The sequence below is a fragment of the Macaca nemestrina genome, chromosome X (genome assembly GCF_043159975.1).
Source record: "Macaca nemestrina isolate mMacNem1 chromosome X, mMacNem.hap1, whole genome shotgun sequence".
In the NCBI taxonomy this organism is placed as follows: Eukaryota; Metazoa; Chordata; class Mammalia; order Primates; family Cercopithecidae; genus Macaca; species Macaca nemestrina.
The window spans coordinates 73,404,778-73,417,454 of record NC_092145.1 but is presented as its reverse complement, the minus strand read 5'-3'; the positions used below and the strand labels follow the sequence as shown (position 1 = coordinate 73,417,454).

The 12,677-nt window shown below is 32.2% G+C and overlaps 1 long non-coding RNA gene across 2 annotated transcripts in view; it reads left to right on the top strand.

The window, feature by feature from the left end:
- LOC105464513 (uncharacterized) overlaps positions 1–12,677 on the top strand; it is a 57,377-nt gene that overhangs the window by 35,886 nt on the left and 8,814 nt on the right. For both annotated transcript variants that reach the window (XR_011618422.1, XR_011618423.1), the window contains 2 exons: positions 951–1,021; positions 3,486–3,627. This is a non-coding gene — a long non-coding RNA (uncharacterized lncRNA). The remainder of the gene's footprint in view (positions 1–950; positions 1,022–3,485; positions 3,628–12,677) is intronic.

Sequence of the window (12,677 nt, the reverse complement as noted above, 5' to 3'; positions counted from 1 at the left end):
ATAAGTCAAGTTGGATTTATTGATTGTTTCTTCATGAGTAGATATAAGTTATGCATCTTCTGTGATGTTATAGCACATTAAAGTTTTATGTTAATGTTAATATTTAAAGCCCTTTGTCAATTTTTCCCTTTTCCCTACCCTTGGCCCATATCTATCCAACCTTCTTTGGCATAAATCTCTTACAAATTCCTTATTTGCCTTTTCTTGTTGCACTTGTACATATACACATGCCAAGTTCGAACTTGATCTCTATCTACTTTTTGTCTTGCCTCTCCAGTTTGGTTCAAAGACAGAGACCATGCCGTTGAATTGTTTTGTTTCTTCCATGGTACCAAGCCCAGATCTTCAGTAGATGAATAAATCCATCACATGATTATGATTAATATGTACATTTGTAATTTTATATTTATTTACTCTTGAGACAGGGTCTGTTGCCCAGGCTGGAGTGCAGTGGTGCTATCACTACTCACTGCAGCCTCAACCTCCTGGGCTCATGCAATCCTCCCATCCCAGCTCAGATTCCCCTGTAGCTGAGACTATAGGCATGCACCACCATTCTTAGCTAATTTTGTGAAAATTTTTTGTAGACATGGGGTCTCCTCATGTTGCCCAGGCCGGTCTCGAACTCCTGGGTTCAAGCCATCCTCCAGTCTCGGCCTTCCAAAGTGCTGGGATTACAGAAGTGCGCCACCATGCCAAGCCATTCTCAATTTTAAATAGAGCATTTTAAATGCTTATACTAGAGATATTGCCAATATCCTTACATACAGATGTAGATGCCTCTTTTTACAAATACCCTGAAAAAAGCTTAAGTTTAAAAAATAAGCAAATCAGATGAAATCAACAATATTGAAGATTCCTTCGATGTATCTTTTTTTTTTTTTTGATAGTAATTGACCAAGCTCCTCATACATGCTATATATTTAGACACATGTTTTGTTCTGTTGCAGTTCTTTGATCATTTGCTGGCTGGGATAGAAGATATATCAGGACACTGGGGACAATATTACTGGAAAGACAAGTGAGGACTTGCCAAAAGTATACCTGTGTATATGTATAGAAAAAAAGAAACAAATGTGTCTGTTTATTTTTCATGTTTCTGTTGGCAATAGTTGAGCTTTATTTGTCCATATGACATGAAACAGATGACAGCTAAAAACAAAGGCAGAAATCTTTCTTTTTCTTTCCTTCACCAGGAGAGACATGATTGATATAAAATCCAGACTCTAAAACTAAAATAGTTTGCCATAAAATTTCTGGCCACCCCTTTCTCTTGAGAATATTATGCACAAATACAGAGAAAGGGAGTTTACATCAAATCATATTACTATCCTATGTAAACCTTCTAATATTTTGCCGCTTAAAAATATTCAAACTTTTACCTTGTTTACAAAGCACTGCACCAACTGGCTACTACACTTTCTTGCCTCATCTCATATGATTCTCCCTGTCATTTACTACACTTCAGCCATATTGTCATTTTGTCTGTTTCTTCAACACATTGATTACAACCCATTTCCACCTTAAAGCCTTTGCATAATATTATTGTTGCCTGGGATGTTCTACATGATCCTTTAATGCCCAGAATATTCTTGTCATTCAAGTTTTAGTTTAATTTTGTCTCCTCAGAGAGTTTTCCCCTCACTACTCAATCATTCTCTATATTAGTGGACTGTAATTCTCTGAAGAACACATAACTCTGATATTTTAATGCTTATCCTGTTTATTAATTTTTTTATTTTTAATTAAAAAATAATCATTATAAAAATATATTATTTTTACTGTATGTTTCTCTCCTACTAAAATACAAACTGCATGATGTTAGAGATCTTGTTTATCCTGTTAAATTACAGAGCAGGTACCTAATAAATATATTTGAATGAATAAATGAGTGACAGTGAATTATAAAAAAGACATTTTTGTGTGCTGATACTAAAGTCAGTCCTGTATTTAAATTCAAATGTTTAATTTTTATTAAATTATAATTTATTTCTAAGTGCCCTGATACCAATATATATGAAAATCTGTTGCTTCTGCCTACATTCCTGACAGGAACTGCGTCAAATACAAGATCTGGTTTTAGCAGCAAACATTTGGAACAAGTGCTAGACTTGATAATTTGTAGGCATCCTTTTATGTCATCTTCTAGGGGAGGTGTCTTATAAGGTGAATTATAAGGTCAGAAAACCGAGAGAAATTAAGATAATTGTCTTTCCCAAAGCAATTTTATTGTAAACTCTGATAAATAAAGAATAGATTCCTCTACCCTAATTATAAATGCAAACAATCTAACAAAATAGACCTTTTCCAAGTGTTTGATTTTGATGCATATTTTTCATTACAAGGAAAGTATACACATCAAGAATGGGAGTATTTATAAGCATTATTTTGTCTTTCTTAAGTCAAACAGCAAAACAATTTTTAAAAATTTTATCACAGAGATTTTGGGCTAATGACTTAACTTTCTGTTTGAGCATGTTCCATGGGGTTTTACATGGTAAGACTTTTATCTGTGATATAGCCACACAATCCTTGAAAACTTCATTATTGTACAAATTTAGGTTATTTCCTTTCCTTCCGCTTCCCCTTGCTCTCATTTTTCTACATAAATATGCTCCTTCCTTAAAGTATAACCTCTATTAAGCCCCATAAATTTCTAGATTCAGTGCTTTTTTCCCCACAGGTACAAATTGCTATTGTAATGTTCTACACTGGTTTTTCATTTTTGTTAGTGTGTGTGTGTGTGTGTGTGTGTGTGTATGTCTTTTTTTTCTGAGCCTAATGCTGTCATCTATCTTCCTAGCATATTTCAGGTTGACAGCTTGAGTTCAGAGTCTAAAAGTCATCAGATCTTTAGAGCATCAGAATATCCCTTTTAATATGTAAAAATTTACAAAAGAAGTAAACCTCAATAAAGTCTTTATATTACAGAGCATTCTTTTTTTAAAAAAAAGAAAATATAAGTTATGGGTCATAAATGTATATTTAGTTGAACATTTTCACTCAAGTGTTATGAAGCTGTGCATTAACATGATTTCTCTTTAATTTTTTGAGTTTATTGTGTAGTTTTAATTTGGGTTCCTTAAGGAAACTTTTAACAAAGGTATGCCATTTCCCCCCTATTCTTTGAAAGTAATTGTATGAAGTGCCCTCTTCTTTCATAGCTTTTTCTGAAATGTAGACCCTGCTTGGTCAATATTTCTGTCTTTGGTGCAAAGGTTTCTTCTCCATGGTGTGTTTTCTCTTCATCTGATTGGCTCTAGTGGGATAAACATAAATATTTAATTACTTTTTAAGCACATATTTGAAATTAAATTGGAATTTACTATGTGTATTTTCTCTCCCTACCACAGATTAAATTTCAACAAAGTAAATTAGGAATATGCAGTCTATGAACCAGGTCTGGGACCATCTGACTAAAATGTAAAAGTTCTAAAGATGGCAGTCAATTGGTGGAATTTGTATTTTATTTGCTTCTTGAACAGATTGGAGTATTTCAACAGCAGATACCTGCAGAGTTTGCTCGGAGAATACGACCATCCCACATCAAACATCAAAGAAGCACTGTACTTGTTTGTGAAAAGCTTGAGAGAAAACATGCCATTGAGTTGGCAGAAGCAGGCCAAGGTCAGTTAATATACACAGCATCTAGTACATCTTTCCTGTAAGTGTGTGTGTGTGTGTGTGCATGTATGTGCTGTTTCAATCTGTGTAAAGAAGTATCACAGAAAAATTGCAGAATAAAGTCCATTCCCTTTAAAAGGTAGTTTTCTTTCCCTTGCATTACCTCTTAGAAAAACATAAAAGAACTAAAATAAAATTGAAGTTATTTGTGTGAGTCCCTCAGGCTGCATTGTTTAATATGGAATAGTGAACAGAGCTTAATGAAATAAATTTTGTCTATGAACCTATTAACTTCTAAAAGTTTTTAAAATATTATCTCCCAGGAAGTACATGTTTGTATTTTTATTTTATTTAAAGACGCATGTTAAGTGCAATAATTTATCATTGGCTATTTATTGTTTATCAAGAACTGAATTTAGTGTTAAAAGGTATTTAGTTGGTTTTTGCTGGAGAGAATCAATAGAGAAAAAAATATAAGTTGGGGGTTTGCTGGCTGTAAGTCCGTAAACAATTGTTAAAAGAGAGTAGTAGAGAGATCTTGAAAAGGGAAAACATAAAAAGGGAAAACTAATAGAGGAAGAAAAGAATATTGTTATAAATAATTTTTTACTATGTATCATGTTTGAGTAGGAATTTTGTGTTTATCTGCATCATGAGGTTTTTTTTTTGGGTGAGGATCCTTCTGATTAAATTTTACAGAATTTTAAATAAATTCTTCAAGCTTTGCTTATTTTAACTGGTATGAAGTAACTGTAGTTGCATATTTCTCCCAGGACAAAAGAATTAACTATAGTAACTGGTCATTGAATACATCTTTCTCAATCATTCAGTCCTTGATTTGAGAGGCATTTCATTGATAGATTGCTCATTTCTCTGTACAACATCCAGGAATCGAGGCCTAAAAGTTTAACTCTACTTTAATAGTTCGTAATTGGCTAGAACATTATAGTCGTTAAAATGATGCAGACGTGCAGTATATATAGATATGAAACTGTATCTGTGGTACACTGTTGGGTGGGATAAGGAGCTTGAATAATAGAATGTATAGCTTGATCATTTTTGTAGAAAATATAATTTCTATACCTGTATCGACGTCTGTGCATAGAAAATTCTGGCAATGCATACACCAAGAGTTAATTGCAGTTTTATCTAGGTGATAAGATTATTTGACTTTTGTATTATTCTCCATAGTTTTCTATATTTTTAGTAGCATGTATCTGCTAATTTCATAGCCAGAAAAAAATATGAAGGCATTCAGAACATGAAACGAAAGAATTAAAATTAAAACAGATTGTAAGTTTAAAATGAGCAAATGAACAAAATATATCCCAAATACAAGATTGGGAATCTTTTGAAAGTTACAATTGATTGAATGTAAGAGATGTCTTTTCAAGAATCAGTTGTCAAATAAACTCTGAAATAGGATATCAAAATATATTATAAAAATTTAAAGTGATTTTTAATTATAATATAACTTTTTTTAATTTTTGGGTTTTGACTTGCCTTTTAAAAGTGAACTGCACCTGAATTACTGAAGTGTTCTGCTATTAATTGTCTCAGCTGGATCTCCTGCATTGGGGTAGGGGTGGAGCTAGCTATAGAGAAGAAAAGATAGGTGGATAATGTTTATAGGCTGTCTACTGTAAATTCTTGAATTGATTAGTCTGTGGATGTATTTAGGAAGGGTATCATCATTGATATATTTTATTTTTCCATCCAAACATATCCAATTAAAATGCAATGTAAGCTCAATGTAAATTTGATGTATTTGAAAAGTATATATAGTAAACCTTATTAATTCAAGACCGTGAATGTGAATTTCCTGTTTTCTTAATTACACACATTGGCTCTCATTGTTGTCTGAAATAACAATATAATTATTATTTTCTTTTTATAATAATATAAATCTGGCATTAATATTAGAAGAAGAAATATATTAAATATTTAAGATTTGATATACCTTTATTAATAATAATATCTTTCAAAATTTGCATGAGGAATTAAGCATTAGTTGCATGGTTATCATAAAAATATTGTTGTAAGTATATGGAAGAAAGGTCAATTCAATTAGAATTGCATGGTAACACACTTAAGAAAAATCTCAAAAATCATTTGAAATACTGCTATGAAACAACATAAATCTGATGCCTGTTCTCAGTTTTCATAGTTAACTTGTTTGTCATTTTCCTTACACAATGAGTAAGTGATTTAAGTTGCACTTCAACAGTCATCCCTTTTATATCTTTATTAAAGCTATTTTTTGGAATATATTATCAACACTATGTATACTTTTTTGATTGTATCCAGAGTTTGCAGTGGTATGGATTATGTATTTTTAGCATTCACAAATAGAATTGTCCTCTGCAATAGTTTTGCTTAGATATCCACTGGCCTGTATATACAAGTAAAATACTGAGATAACTGAGTTTTTAAGTAGAAATTTCAAGAATGTGTATATTACCTTAAAGCTCTGCTTTTCAATGAGCCTTTCCATACTCCTTACCCGATGCACTCACTGAGCTTTTCAAAGCATCTTGGGAATGGATTTCCTTATTGATACTTTAGCTTTCATGTATGTGTTTATTGAATTTGTATATTTATGTATCGAACACCTATAGAGAGTTCGATATTTTATCTGCAGCCACAGCCATGTAACAACCATCCCCAGTATGTCCAAATCAAGACTTTATGGGTAATGTTCAAGTAATGTTGACCACAAACCTTTATAAAATCAGAAGAGTGGTTTGATTTTTTTTCAGTATATGTCACTTTATTAGTCACATAAATGGAATAATTCTAGTTACTTTTCTTTTTATACTTCCAAACAAACCGTGGCTCCTACATATATCAAAGGAATATTAGTAGGGTATAGGAAATGATGAATTAATGTTTAATTCACATTCAGACTTGCTACACATAGAAAGTGCTTTAACAATTTCCATTTAACTGCCAGTGCAGTGTCTTACATGATGCCCAAAGGTCTTGAAAAATGGTGGCATTTTCTTAAGTATACATTTTTCTATGGCAAGCTCTATTCTATTAAGCATATTACAAAATTGACTGTTTCAGATGTTAAAATATGTTTATGTTACTAGAGAGCTGCCAAATTCCAAAGTTTTAAATATTTAGACTATGATAAAATATACTTAATAAATATAGATTGAACAATAGGTAATGTTTCTTTGATAATTCAGAAATCTGTAAATTCTTAAGCACATCAGGACCCTATGATGTTTTTTCTTCACAGTAAAAAAAAAAATCTTGTCTGCAAGTAGGTGCACTCACATTTTCTAAATTAAAAAGTTTTATGTTAGAAATAGATAGATTTAAACTTATAGATTTTAGGTGATTGCTGTTAAGACAATTTTGTGCATTTTGTAACCCTAGGTGCATTTTTGTGCATTTTGTAACTCTAGGTATTAATGAATATAATGGAAGTGACATTTAACATAAATGTCAAAGAACACTGTTTGGTAGTGTGCTGGATAACAGAGGTACTGTGCGATGAAGAGGCTTAGAAAGGCTTAGAGAGTAGAGTTCAATAGATTTGAAAAGCATTTCGAGCTCATGAGGGAAAACCTGGAACATAATTACAGTAATAGATACTTAACAATAATAAATGACTATTATTTTAATGATTTGTACATAATTGAAATTACTTTCTCAAATTGGTATAATATCTTTGTTCCCGAAGTTTCTTATTTATAAATACTACTTCTTGCAGTACGGTGTGAAGTAATTATAATGTACAAAGTATAAAGAAATATGTCTATATTCTGCACTGTCAGACCATTTTAAAATAATTGTGTATAGTTTTGCTTTATAAACTTAAATAATATGTGAGTTAGGGGAAGGCAGGGTCCAGAGGGAGAAACAGAGAAATAAATTATCCAAGAGATGGAAAATAGGTCCTATGGCATCTTCTCTATTCCATGTGAATAATATAGTCTCTATTCCATTCCTCTTTCTGGTGACTTCAGCTGTAAATTGTCAGAGGATACAAGATGATTTCTGAAGATTATATCCAGCTTGGAATTTTATGTGTTACAAGTGGTAATTTCATTAGTTTTCTCCTCTTTTAAAGTGGAGCCTGAGACTACAGATTAATGAAAGCAATTAACCTTTATTAGACATTTATTATGGCCATGCACTATGCTAACACTTCACATGGGTTATTTGTTATACCTCATAGTGCCTCTATGAAGTCAATACTTTCATTAAAAGTCATTATTTTCATTAAAATGCTAAGAAAATTGAGGTTTAGAAAGGTTATGCAACTTTTTCAAGGTTGTACAGGTAGCAAGCAGGAAAGCCAGAATTTATACCTAGGTAACCTGAATCCACAGACATTATATTATGACTTACAAATTAGTTAAAATATTTCCATAGGCATATTGTAGGTACTAGGCAATATGGTCTTCTATATTCTACATAGGCTTATTAACCCAATTATTTATTAAAATTTATCATTTTAATTTTCAGACATAAAAAACCAGAATCTGTTATAATGAATCTTTACATATCTATCACCCAGGTTAAAAATTATCAACACTTTGCAATTTTAGCTTCGTCTATTCGCCATCCACACTTACTTTTTTTCTGGCGTAATTATAAAGCAAATTCCAAACATATTATTTCACCCAAAAATACTTCGGTGTGTTAACAGAAAAAATACAACCATAATTTTATTATTACATCCCCAGATTAACTATAATTCGTTAATATCATCCAGTAAGCAGTACATGTTCAGTTTCTTCATTGCGTCTCAAAAAATATAGTTTTACATTTGCTTTGTTTGAAGCAGAACTCAATAAAGTCACATATTTGTGTTAGGTTGAGAGATCTCTTCTAATCTCTAACAGGTTCACTTTACCCCTTTAACAAGCCACATATTTGTTAAAGAATGTGGATAATTTGTCCTGTAGAATTTCCCAGTCTCTAAATTTAGCTGATTGCATCCGTCTGGTGTAATTTACCATGCTCCTTTAATTTCCCAGTTTATGTTGTCAATATATTTTTAGGTTTAATTAGATTCAATTTTACTTATTTTAGCGAGAGTCCTTCATAGGTGGTGCTGTTTACTTCGTATAGTGTCAAATCAGAGGAAATGTAATTTCCTAAAATTGATCAGAGGGTTCAAGAGTTGTCAGCCTCGTACACTCATAATAAAGTTCCTCCAGCAACTGTGATGATTGTTGCCCAGGTCTTTTATTTTGCTAGAGGCTGCAAAATGGTCATTTTGTAATTGTTATCAATCAGTCTGAATTTATTAGCTTTAATTCTATGAAGAACTACTCATCAACTATTTGATAACCTTGAAGCAGTTTCCTTACAAAAAAAAAAAAAAAAAAAGGCAGGATACATGCTTTATTATTCACCTTATTTATACATTTTGGAGTAATGAATTGGAGTACTGGCAACCTCCAAAGGTGACTAGTGAGTTCTAAGTACCTTTATGAATGACTAGATTTTTTTGTATTTGAAGTATTTTTATATTTGATGTCTATTTAATGTGTTGCAGTTTTCAATATATTGATGCTCAAATAGCCCTATCTTTGCTCAGTGAGTACTAGTCAAAATCGGCCTCTGTGTGTTTTTAACATTACCCTAGAAGTACTAGATAACTTGCCAACTGTCTGATATAATAAGGTGTACACAAATTATCCTATAAGTTCCTTATTCAGAATTTAAAACAGCCATTTCTCCAAGGTTTTGGTTTCATTTACTGGATAATGTCATTTACAGATCATAATCTAAACATTGTCACCACTCGTATGACATTACTTCTAAAGGTTTTTAGTAGACAGATCTAGGAAATTATACATAGGTGACACACACAGAGAGGAAAAAATTCCTGAGATCATATAGCTATTTCCAATTAATGTAAAATATTTCAGGAATTATATCTAGTTGTTTGATTTTATATTTATATCTCTATGATATGATATTTTGAAGTTAAAGGCGAATAGTATTACTTTCAACAAGACAACTAAATGCAATTTAATATTTCTTTATAATGTTTTAGTCTTTATAATGTATCCATTAGATACACACAATGAAACACTGTTTTCAAGTCACTTGAGATAATGTTTTTCTGCTGGTTATGTCATTGACTTGATAAATACTTAGGATTTTTTCAGTTTGTTTTTTAAAACAAATTTATTGAAGTATAAATGACATACAATAAACTGCACATAAAGTGTGCAATTTAATAAGATTTGACATATAGATACATTCAAGTAACTACAGCACAGTTAAGATAAGGAACCTATCCTCCACTCCCTGAAATTTCATTGATCCCCTTTTTAATCCTTTCCTTTTGCTCCTCTCCACTCACCCTATCTATCCATGGCAACAAATGCTTTGACTTCTGTCACTGTACATTAATTTACTTATCATAGAATTCTATGTAAATGAAATCACATTGTATATATCCTTTTATTGCCTGGCTTCTTACACTCAGAATAATTGTTTTGAGATTCATTCACATTGTAGAATATATGGATAGTTCATTTTTATGGTTACAATATTTTATTATATGTATATGCTACAATTCACTTATTCGTTCACATATTTGTGGACAGTTGAGTTGTTTCCAGTTGTTAGCTATTACAGATGAAACTGGTATAACATTAGAGTACAGGTATTTGTATGGATACAAGCTTTTATTTCTCTTTGAAAAATATCTCAGAGTGGAATTATATGGTAGGTATATGTTTAAGTTATTAAGAAACTGCTGAACTGTTTCTCAAAGTGGTTGTACCACATAACATTTCCACCAACTGTGTATTAAGCTTCCAGATATTCTGTATCCTTGTCAGTACTTGGTATGGTCAGTTCTTCAAAATTCTAACTCTTTTAATAGATGTTGAGTGATATCTCACTGTTGATTGAATTTGCATTTTCCTAATGACTAAAGAAGTTGAGTATCTTTTGTTTTTTCAACTTTTTTCTTTTTCTGCTTATACGTTAGGTTCTGGAGGTACATGTGTAAGTTTGTTAGGCAAGTAAACTGCATGTTGCTAAGGCTTGATGTAGTGAGCAAAGTACCCTGTAGCTAGCCTTCGAACTGAAGTCCCCTTTCCTACCTCTGCTTTCAAGCAGTCCCCAGTGTCTAGTTTTCCCATTTTCGTGTCCACATGTATTCAGTGTTTAGCTCCCACTTATAATTGACAACATGCAGTGTTTTTCTTTTACTACATTACTTTGCTTAAGATAATGGCTTCCAGCTCAATCTGTCTTCCCTCAAAGGACAAAATTTTGTTTCTGTTATGGCTGCATAGTATGCCATGATGTACGTATATTTACCACATCTTCTTTATCCAATCCACTGTTGATAGACACTTTGGCCAATTCCATGTCTTTCATATTGTGAATAGTGCTGCTATAAACATATGAATGCTTGCATCTTTTTGGTAGAATGATGTATTTTCCTATGGGTATGTACCCAGTAATGGAATTCCTAGGTTGAGTACTAGCTCTGTTTTAAGTTCTTTGAGAAATCTCCACACTGCTTTCCACAGTGACTGAATTAATTTACATTCACACAAGGAGTGCATAAGCACTTCCTTTTCTCCACAGCCTTGAAAGCGTCAGTTATTTTTTAACTTTTTAGTAATAGCCATTCTGACTGGTGGATGGTAGTATTTCATTGTGGTTTTAATTTGCATTTATCTAGAGATTAGCAATGATAAGCATTTTTTATGTATTGGTTGGCTCCTTGTGCATCACCTTTTGAGAAGTGCTGTTCGTGTCTTCCGCTCATTTTTTTAATGGTGTGATTTGATTTTTGCTTTTTGAATTCTTTAAGTTTCATGTAGATTCTATCAGATCTTTGTCAGGTGTGTAGTTTGTGAACATTTTCTCCCATCCTCTACATTGTCTGCTTACTCAGTTAATAGTTTCTTTTGCTGTGCGAAGCTCTTTAGTTTAATTAGGTCCTATTTTAATTTTTGTTTTTGTAGCAATAGTTTTCGGGGACTTCGTCCTAATTTCTGTGCTAATGGCCAATGTCCAGAGAATGGTATTTTTTACTTTTTCTTCTGGGGTTTTTAATATTTAGGACTTAAATTTAAATCCTTAGTTCATCTTGAGTTGATTTTTGTATATAGTAAAAGGAAGAGATCCAGCTTCAATCTTCTGCATATGGCTAGCTAGATATACCTGCACCATTTATTGAATAGAAAATCCATTCCCCATTGTTTTTTATTGTCACCTTTGTTGAAGATCATGTGGCTGTAGGTATGTGGCTTCATTTCTGGGTTCTCTGTTGTGTTCCACTGGTCTATGTGTCTGTTTTTGTACTAGTATTATGCTGTTTGGATTGCTATAGACTTGTAGTATGGTTTGAAGTCTGGTAGTGTGATGCCTCCGGCTTTGTTCTTAATACTTAGGTTTGCTTTGGTGATTCATGCTCTTTTTAAGTTCCTATGAATTTTAGAATTTTTTTTCTAATTCTGTTAAAAATGACCTTGGTAGTTTGATGGGAAAAGCATTAAATCTGTAAATTGTTTTGCACAGTGTGGCCATTTTACCTATATTGATTTTTCCTCTCCATGAGCATGGAATGTCTTTCCATTTGTTTGTGTTGTGTTTGATTTCTTTCACCACTGTTTTGTAATTATTGTTATAGAGATATTTCACCCTCTTGGTAAGCTACATTCCTAGGTATTTTATTCCTTTTGTGACTTTCATAAATATGATTTCATTGTTGATTTGCCTGTTAGCATGAGAGCTATTGGTAGAAACTGCTGATTTTTGTACATTAATTATCAGAGCTAGAAGCCTTCTGGGTGCAGTCTGTGAAGTTTTTAGGTATACAATTATATTCTTTGTGAAGACAGATAGTTTGACTTCCTTTTTTCCTGTTAGGATGCTTTTTATTTCTTTATGTTGCTTGATTGCTCTGACTGAGATTTCTAGTACTATGTCGAATATTGGTGGTGAAAGTGGGTGTCCTTGTATTGTTCCACTTCTCAAGGGGAATGCTTTCAGCTTTTGACTATTTAGTATGATGTTGGTCATAGGTTTGTAATAGATATCTCTTATTATTT